Raw genomic sequence first — 10,000 nt, forward strand, 5'->3', positions numbered from 1 at the left:
ACAGAGTCAGAAACCCAGTCAGATACCCAGTCAGATACCGAGTCAGAAACCCAGTCAGAAACCCAGTCAGATACTCCAGTCAGATACCCAGTCAGATACTGAGTCAGGAAACACCAGTCAGATACCTAGTCAGATACCCAGTCAGATACCCATGAGAAACCCAGTCAGATACCTAGTCAGATACCGAGTCAGATACCCAGTCAGATACTGAGTCAGATCCCAGTCAGAAACCCAGTCAGATACCCAGTCAGAAACCCAGTCAGATACTGAGTCAGATACCCCATCAGATACCCAGTCAGAAACCCAGTCAGATACAGATCAGAAACCCAGTCAGAAACTCAGTCAGATACCCAGTCAGACCCAGTCAGATACACAATCAGATACCCAGTCAGATACCCATCAGAAACCCAGTCAGATACTGAGTCAGAAACCCAGTCAGAAACCCAGTCAGATACCGAGTCAGAAACCCAGTCAATACCCAGTCAGATACCAAGTCAGAAACCCAGTCAATACTACATCAGATCCCAGTCAGATACAAGTCAGAAAACCCAGTCAAATACCAGGTCAGATACCAGTCAGATACCCAGTCAGATACCCAGTCAGAAACCCAGTCAGATACTGAGTCAGATACCCAGTCAGGATCCAAGTCAGAAACCCAGATCAGATCCCATGAGATACCTAGTCAGAAACCCAGTCAGAAACCCAGTCAGATACCCACCCTTGGTGGTTAGAACTGGTACTGTGTCAGAAAGACGAGAGACAGAGAGAGAGGGACATCCCTCCCCTGGTGCATTTCTAGGACTGGGTACTGTGTTAGGAAGAGCGAGACAGAGAGAGGGACATCCCTCTCCTCGGTGGTCAGACTGGTCTGTGTCAGGGAAGAGCGAGACAGAGAGAGAGGGACAACCCTCCCCTTGGTGGTTAGAACTGGTACTGTGTTCAGGAAGAGCGAGACAGAGAGAGAGGGACAACCCCTCCCCTTGGTGGTTAGAACTGGTACTGTGTTAGGGAAGAGCGAGACAGAGAGAAGGACAACCCTCCCCTTGGTGGTAAGAACTGGTACTGTGTTCAGGAAGAGCGAGACAGAGAGAGGGACAAATACCTCCCCTTGGTGGTTAGAACTGGTCCTGTGATCAGGAAGTGCGAGACAGAGAGAGAGGGACAACCCTCCGCTTCTGGTGGTAAGAACTGGTAATGTGTTCAGGAAGAGCGAGACAGAGAGAGAGGGACATCCCTCCCCTTGGTGGTTAGAACTGGTACTGTGTTCAGGAAGAGCGAGACAGAGAGAGGGACATCCCTCCCCTTGGTGGTAAGAACTGGTACTGTGTTCAGGAAGAGCGAGACAGAGAGAGAGGGACAACCCTCCCCTTGGTGGTTAGAACTGGTACTGTGATCAGGAAGTGCGGGACCAGGAGAGAGGGACAACCCTCTGCTTGGTGGTAAGAACTGGTACTGTGTGGGAAGAGCGAGACAGAGAGAGAGGGACAACCCTCCCCTTGGTGGTTAGAACTGGTACTGTGTTCAGGAAGAGCGAGACAGAGAGAGAGGGACAACCCTCCCCTTGATCAACCCGAGGGACTGGTACTGTGTTCAGGAAGAGCGACAGAGAGAAGGACAACCCTCCCCTTGGTGGTAAGAACTGGTACTGTGTTCAGGAAGAGCGAGACAGAGAGAGGGACAACCCTCCCCTTGGTGGTTGAGAACTGGTACTGTGATCAGGAAGTGCGAGACAGAGAGAGGGACAACCCTCCGCTTGGTGGTAAGAACTGGTCATGTGTTCAGGAAGAGCGAGACAGAGAGAGGGACATCCCTCCCCTTGGTGGTTAGAACTGGTACTGTGTTCAGGAAGAGCGAGACAGAGAGAGAGGGACATCCCTCCCCCTTGGTGGTAAGAACTGGTACTGTGTCAGGAAGAGCGAGACAGAGAGAGAGGGACAACCCTCCCCTTGGTGGTTAGAACTGGTACTGTGATCAGGAAGTGCGAGACAGGAGAGAAAAAGGAACAACCCTCCGCTTGGTGGTAAGAACTGGTAATGTGTTCAGGAAGAGCGAGACAGAGAGAGAGGGACATCCCTCCCTTGGTGGTTAGAACTGGTACTGTGTTCAGAAGGCGGCAGAGAAGAGGGACATCCCTCCCCTTGGTGGTAAGAACTGGTACTGTGTTCAGGAAGAGCGAGACAGAGAGAGGGACAACCCTCCCCTTGGTGGTTAGAACTGGTACTGTGTTCAGGAAGAGCGAGACAGAGAGGAATCCCTCCCTTGGTGGTTAGAACTGGTACTGTGTTCAGGAAGAGCGAGACAGAGAGAGGGACAACCCTCCCCTTGGTGGTTAGAACTGGTCTTGTGTTAGGAAGGAGCGGAGACAGAGAGAGAGGGACAAACCCTGCCCCTTGGTGGTAAGAACTGGTACTGTGTCAGGAAGAGCGAGACAGAGAGAGGGACAACCCTCCCCTTGGTGGTAAGAACTGGTAATGTGATCAGGAAGTGCGAGACAGAGAGAGAGGGACAACCCTCCGCTTGGTGGTAAGAACTGGTAATGTGTTCAGGAAGAGCGAGACAGAGAGAGAGGGGACAACCCTCCCCTTGGTGGTTAGAACTGGTACTGTGTTCAGGAAGAGCGAGACAGAGAGAGAGGGACATCCCTCCCCTTGGTGGTTAGAACTGGTACTGTGTTCAGGAAGAGCGAGACAGAGAGAGAGGGACAACCCTCCCCTTGGTGGTAAGAACTGGTACTGTGTTCAGGAAGAGCGAGACAGAGAGAGAGGGACAACCCTCCCCTTGGTGGTTAGAACTGGTACTGTGTTCAGAAGAGCGACAGCAAATCAAATCAACAGCAAATCAGACAGCAAATCAAATCAAATTGTATTTGTCACACGAGCCGAATACAACGGGTGTAGACAATACAGTGAAATGTTTACTTACAAGCCCTTAACCAACAATGGTTTTTAAGAGGTTTTAAGAAAAAGTTAAGTAAAATATAGATAAGTAAAACATAGAAAATAAAAGTAACAAATAATTAAAGAGCAGCAGTAAAATAAAAATAACGAGGTTATATACAGGGGGTACCGGTACAGAGTCAATGTGCAGGGGCACCAGTTAGTCGAGGTAATTGAGGTAATATGTAGAGTTAAAGTGACTATGCATAGATAATAAACAGAGAGTAGCAGCAGTGTAAAAGAGGGGGTGTTAATGCAAATAGTCTGGGTAGCCATTTGATTAGCTGTTCAGCAGTCTCATGGCTTGGGGGTAGAAGCTGTTAAGGAGCCTATTGGTCTTAGACTTGGTGCTCCGGTACCGCTTGCCGTGCGGTAGCAGAGAGAACAGTCTATGACTTGGGTGGCTGGAGTCTTTGAAAATTTTTAGGGCCTTCCTCTGACACCGCCTGGTATAGAGGTGCTGGATGGCAGGAAGTTTGGCCCCGGTGATGTACTGGGCTGTACGCACTACCCTCTAAGTGGTTTAATGGGCTCCTCTTTATCAGACAGCAGTGTGGTTTAATGGGCTCCTCTTCATCAGACAGCAGTGTGGTTTAATGGGCTCCTCTTTATCAGACAGCAGTGAGGTTTAATGGGATCCTCTGTACCAGACAACAGTGTGGTTTAATGGGCTCCTCTTTATCAGACAACAGTGTGGTTTAATGGGCTCCTCTTTATCAGACAGCAGTGTGGTTTAATGGGCTCCTCTTTATCAGACAGCAGTGTGGTTTAATGGGCTCCTCTTTATCAGACAACAGTGTGGTTTAATGGGCTCCTCTTTATCAGACAACAGTGTGGTTTAATGGGCTCCTCTTTATCAGACAACAGTGTGGTTTAATGGGCTCCTCTTTATCAGACAACAGTGAGGTTTAATGGGCTCCTCTTTATCAGACAACAGTGTGGTTTAATGGGCTCCTCTTTATCAGACAGCAGTGAGGTTTAATGGGCTCCTCTTTATCAGACAACAGTGTGGTTTAATGGGCTCCTCTTTATCAGACAACAGTGTGGTTTAATGGGCTCCTCTTTATCTGACAACAGTGTGGTTTAATGGGCTCCTCTTTATCAGACAACAGTGTGGTTTAATGGCTCCTCTTTATCAGACAACAGTGAGGTTTAATGGGCTCCTCTTTATCAGACAAGAGTGTGGTTTAATGGGCTCCTCTTTATCAGACAACAGTGTGGTTTAATGGGCTCCTCTTTATCAGACAATAGTGTGGTTTAATGGGCTCCTCTTTATCAGACAACAGTGTGGTTTAATGGGCTCCTCTTTATCAGACAACAGTGAGGTTTAATGGGCTCCTCTTTATCAGACAACAGTGTGGTTTAATGGGCTCCTCTTTATCAGACAACAGTGTGGTTTAATGGGCTCCTCTTTATCAGACAACAGTGTGGTTTAATGGGCTCCTCTTTATCAGACAACAGTGTGGTTTAATGGGCTCCTCTTTATCAGACAGCAGTGTGGTTTAATGGGCTCCTCTGTACCAGACAGCAGTGTGGTTTAATGGGCTCCTCTTTATCAGACAACAGTGTGGTTTAATGGGCTCCTCTTTATCAGACAACAGTGTGGTTTAATGGGCTCCTCTTTATCAGACAACAGTGTGGTTTAATGGGCTCCTCTTTATCAGACAACAGTGTGGTTTAATGTGTTCCTCTTTATCAGACAACAGTGTGGTTTAATGGGCTCCTCTTTATCAGACAACAGTGTGGTTTAATGGGCTCCTCTTTATCAGACAACAGTGTGGTTTAATGGGCTCCTCTTTATCAGACAACAGTGTGGTTTAATGGGCTCCTCTTTATCAGACAACAGTGTGGTTTAATGGGCTCCTCTTTATCAGACAACAGTGTGGTTTAATGGGCTCCTCTTTATCAGACAACAGTGTGGTTTAATGGGCTCCTCTTTATCAGACAGCAGTGTGGTTTAATGGGCTTCTCTTTATCAGACAGCAGTGAGGTTTAATGGGCTCCTCTGTATCAGACAGCAGTGTGGTTTAATGGGCTCCTCTTTATCAGACAACAGTGTGGTTTAATGCCGCATGCATTTGAATGCATACATCTGTGTGCATGTGTGTGTGCATGTGTGTGTGTGCTTTTGTGTGTGTGTGTGTGTGTGTGCATGTGTGCGTGTGTGCATGCGTGTGTGCGTGTGCTTGCGTGTGTGCTTGCATGTGTGCGTGTGTGCATATGTGTTTGTGCATGTGTGCGTGTGTGTGTGCATGTGCGTGCGTGTGTGTGAGTGTTACCACTTCCCTTTCCACAGCCTGTAAATAACCATAGTTTAAACACGGTCAGCCACAACACACTCTAACCAGATCCTACTGGAGACGAACTGCTGCTCCCAACACTCTGCATGCAGCTCCTAATAAATGGGATGGCTTGGGGACTGACTTCAATCCTTTGATGCACTAAACCAGAACATGTGCACGTCCAGAATCATTCAAAATAATGTATGTGAATTGGGACTGGTGGACTTTAATTAATTTAAATAGTTTGTTCTTATCCAATGTGCTCTTCTCAGGAGTCAACCCCTACATCCCTCTGTTCTCAGGAGTCAACCCCTACATCCCTCTGTTCTCAGGAGTCAACCAACCCCTACATCCCTCTGTTCTCAGGAGTCAACCCCTACATTCCGACCCTCTGTTTTCAGGAGTCAACCCCTACATCCCTCTGTTCTCAGGAGTCAACCCCTACATCCCTCTGTTCTGTTGAGTCAGTGCAGTAAATATTGAATGTTCAGTTAAAACTATACCACTTGAAACATATAACCATTGGATTGCAATAAAGATTGATTAAATCCCATGAAATAACATCAAATTGAATGGAGGAAACTGCCTTGGCTTGGTGTGTTCATTTGATTCGTCAGCAGGTCTGTCTATTACACTGAGTGGGTCTGTCTATTACACTAGGTGGGTCTGTCTGTTACACTAGGTGGGTCTGTCTATTACACTAGGTGGGTCTGTCTGTTACACTAGTTGGGTCTGTCTGTTACACTAGGTGGGTCTGTCTATTACACTGAGTGGGTCTGTCTATTACACTAGGTGGGTCTGTCTATTACACTGAGTGGGTCTGTCTATTACACTAGGTGGGTCTGTCTATTACACTGAGTGGGTCTGTCTATTACACTGAGTGGGTCTGTCTATTACACTAGGTGGGTCTGTCTATTACACTAGGTGGGTCTGTCTATTACACTGGGTGGGTCTGTCTATTACACTGGGTGGGTCTGTCTATTACACTGGGTGGGTCTGTCTGTTACACTAGGTGGGTCTGTCTATTACACTAGGTGGGTCTGTCTATTACACTAGGTGGGTCTGTCTGTTACACTAGGTGGGTCTGTCTATTACACTAGGTGGGTCTGTCTGTTACACTAGGTGGGTCTGTCTATTACACTTTGTGGGTCTGTCTATTGCACTGGGTGGGTCTGTCTATTACACTGGGTGGGTCTGTCTATTACACTGGGTGGGTCTGTCTATTACACTACGTGGGTCTGTCTGTTACACTAGGTGGGTCTGTCTATTACACTGAGTGGGTCTGTCTATTACACTAGGTGGGTCTGTCTATTACACTGAGTGGGTCTGTCTATTACACTGAATGGGTCTGTCTATTACACTAGGTGGGTCTGTCTATTACACTGAGTGGGTCTGTCTATTACACTAGGTGGGTCTGTCTATTACACTAGGTGGGTCTGTCTATTACACTAGGTGGGTCTGTCTGTTCCACTGAGTGGGTCTGTCTATTACACTAGGTGGGTCTGTCTGTTACACTAGGTGCGTCTGTCTATTACACTAGGTGGGTCTGTCTATTACACTGAGTGGGTCTGTCTATTACACTAGGTGGGTCTGTCTATTACACTGAGTGGGTCTGTCTATTACACTAGGTGGGTCTGTCTATTACACTAGGTGGGTCTGTCTATTACACTGAGTGGGTCTGTCTATTACACTAGGTGGGTCTGTCTATTACACTGAGTGGGTCTTGTCTATTACACTGAGTGGGTCTGTCTATTACACTAGGTGGGTCTGTCTATTACACTGAGTGGGTCTGTCTATTACACTAGGTGGGTCTGTCTATTACACTGGGTGGGTGTGTCCATTACACCGGGTGGGTGTGTCCATTACACTGGGTAAGCCGCAGGATGGCCAGTGCATTAGTGTTATAGGTGATTGAGAGGGGAGGTGTCTTGCTTGTGTAATTACCGCTGTGATGATGAAGCACTGACACATTACCAGAGATGCTATAATTGGATAACTCTTTTCATGCTGCCTCGAAGGCTCTGTCTCTCCTTTCTCTCTCTCTCTCCCTCTCTCTCTCTCCTAACACCTCTCTCTCCCCCTCTCTCTCTCTCTCTCTCTCTCTCTCTCTCTTTCTCTCTCTCTCTCTCTCTCTCTCTCTTTCTCTCTCTCTCTTTCTCTCTCTCTCTCTCTCCTAACACACCTCTCTCTCTCACCTAACACATCTCTCTCTCATAACACATCTCTCTCTCTCTCCTAACACCTCTCTTTCTCCCTCTCTCTCAACACCTCTCTCTCTCCCTTTCTCTCTCTCTCTATCTCTCCTAACACATCTCTTTCTCTCTCTCTCTCCTAACACCTCTCTCTCTCTCTCTCTCTCTCTCTCTCCCTTTCTCTCTCTCTCGTAACACCTCTCTCTCTCTCTCTCTCTCCCTTTCTCTCTCCCTATCTCTCCTAACACCTCTCTTTCTCCATTTCTCTCTTCTAACACCTCTATCTCTCTCTTTCTCCCTCTCTCTCTCTCCTAAGACATCTCTCTCTCATAACACCTCTCTCTATTTCTCCCTCTCTCTTTCTCTCTCTCTCGCTCTCTCTCTCTCTCTCTCTCTCTCCTAACACCTCTCTCTCTCTTTCTGCCTCTCCTAACACCTCTCTCTCTCTTTCTCTCTCTCTCCTTACACCTATCTCTCTCTCTCTTTCTCCCTCTCGCTCTCTCCTAACACCCCTCTCTCTCTCTTTCTCCCTCTCTCTCCTAACACCTCTCTCTTTCTCTTTCTCCCTCTCTCTCTCTCCTAACACCTCTCTCTCTCTCTTTCTCCCTCTCTCTCTCCTAACACCTCTCTCATTCTCTCTCTCTCTTTTTCTCCCTCTCTCTCTCCTTACACCCCTCTCTCTCTCTCTTTCTCCCTCTCTCTCTCTCTCTCCTAACACCCCTCTCTCTCTTTCTCCCTCTCTCTCTCTCCTAACACCCATCTCTCTCTCTTTCTCCCTCTCTCTCTCCTAACACCCATCTCTCTCTCTTTCTCCCTCTCTCTCCTAACACCTCTATCGCTCTCTCTTTCTCCCTCTCTCTCTCCTAACCTCTCTATCTCTTTCTCCCTCTCTCTCTCCTAACACCTCTATTGCTCTCTCTTTCTCCCTCTCTCTCTCTCCTAACGCCTCTCTTTCTCTCTCTCTCTCTCCTAACACCTCTCGTTCTCCCTCTCTCTCTCTCCTAAAACATCTCACTTTGTATGATCTCAGTCGCCAACTATCATCGCACACACACACACACAAACACGCACGCACAGCGTTCCATTCCCTGCCAGTATCAACACACCATCATAACGTACCTCTTAAGTTTGCACATGTCTCCCTAGTGGCATCTATACGTAGATCATTGGTTTCCCCATTCAAGTTAAGTTATGTATATATGCAGTAACTCTGGCCCTGAAGGATTCAGGCCGACATGTGTTAGTGTGATATCTCCAGGATATCAAGGTATTCTCTCCAGGTGTTACCCTGCCTGTGTAATTATATAGATAGCTTTATGAAGAGCACTCTAGTGTTAGTCTGACATGTAATTATACAGATAGCTTTATGAAGTACACTCCCAGAGAGATTACTATGCACGGCCTTGTCTCAGCGGATTTCTGAAAAGGGAGGAAAGATGAAAATTCATGGAGAACAGATGGTACAGAGCTGAGTCATTACACAGGTTCATGTCTGTCTCTGATAATGATTCACGTTGTTGACTGATTGGTGCTTCCTGGCGGGGTTGATTTTGTGTCAGATCAGACACGGTTAAAAGGCTGGTTGGTCTACAATAGAATGCCCTCCTTTCATTAAAATCACAATCGTCCTTAATCATTTGAGTTATGTAGCTCATACCTGTGATTATTTTGGGGAAACGTCTAATACATAATTGATTACAAAAATGGGAAGGGTGGCAGGTAGCCTAGTGGTTAGAGCGTTGGGACAGTAACCAGCAGGTAGCCTAGTGGTTAGAGCAGGTAGCCTAGTGGTTAGAGCAGGTAGCCTAGTGGTTAGAGCAGGTAGCCTAGTGGTTAGAGCAGGTAGCCTAGTGGTTAGAGCGTTGGGACAGTACCCGGAAGGTTGCTGGATCGAATCCCCGAGCTGTTCCCCTGTTCTCCTGGCACCGAAGACGTTGATCTCAATTAAGCCCCCCCCCCTCCCGCAACGCTCTGTTTCAACTGACTAGGTACCCCCCCTTTCCCCACTACAGTTGTTGAGCACTGCAAGCAACTGATTCCTATGAGTACCTGATGTATCTCTCTAACGTTGCTCTCTCTCCTGTCGCCGCATGAACAACTGACTAGGTACCCCCCCTTTCCCCACTACAGTTGTTGAGCACTGCAAGCAACTGATTCCTATGAGTACATGATGTATCTCTCTAACGTTGCTCTCTCTCTCCTGTCGTCACAGCTCCATGCGACCCAGGTGCCTTCTTCTGTCACAGCAACATGTGCATCAACAACACCCTGGTGTGTAATGGCATTCAGAACTGTGTCTACCCCTGGGACGAGAACCACTGCAAAGGTCAGATGTCAAACCCAGGCTCAATATTATTAGCATGTTTTTATATCATTACATGAAGATAAGGGGGATCATAGCTATATTCAAAACAGTTCAGGAGCTGCTCCAAATCCTGTGTTTAACCCTTTACTATGGTTGGTGTCTTGACTGATTTGTCCAAAATCGGCTCTACCACTCTCTCCCTCTTCCAGCCCACTCTCTCCCTCTCCCAGGTCACTCTCTCCCTCTCCCAGCTCACTCTCTCCCACTCCCAGCTCACTCTCTCCC

At 47.5% G+C, this 10,000-nt stretch overlaps 1 pseudogene across 1 annotated transcript in view; it reads left to right on the plus strand.

Moving 5' to 3' along the window:
* Window positions 1–10,000, plus strand: part of LOC110489564 (neuropilin and tolloid-like protein 1) — a 200,766-nt pseudogene that overhangs the window by 178,846 nt on the left and 11,920 nt on the right. The window contains exons 8-9 of the transcript XR_016487006.1: window positions 5,585–5,676; window positions 9,623–9,736. The product of XR_016487006.1 is annotated as a neuropilin and tolloid-like protein 1 (transcript). The remainder of the gene's footprint in view (window positions 1–5,584; window positions 5,677–9,622; window positions 9,737–10,000) is intronic.

This window comes from Oncorhynchus mykiss, chromosome 15 (genome assembly GCF_057628025.1).
Source record: "Oncorhynchus mykiss isolate SJ-2025 chromosome 15, ASM5762802v1, whole genome shotgun sequence".
Taxonomy (NCBI): Eukaryota; Metazoa; Chordata; class Actinopteri; order Salmoniformes; family Salmonidae; genus Oncorhynchus; species Oncorhynchus mykiss.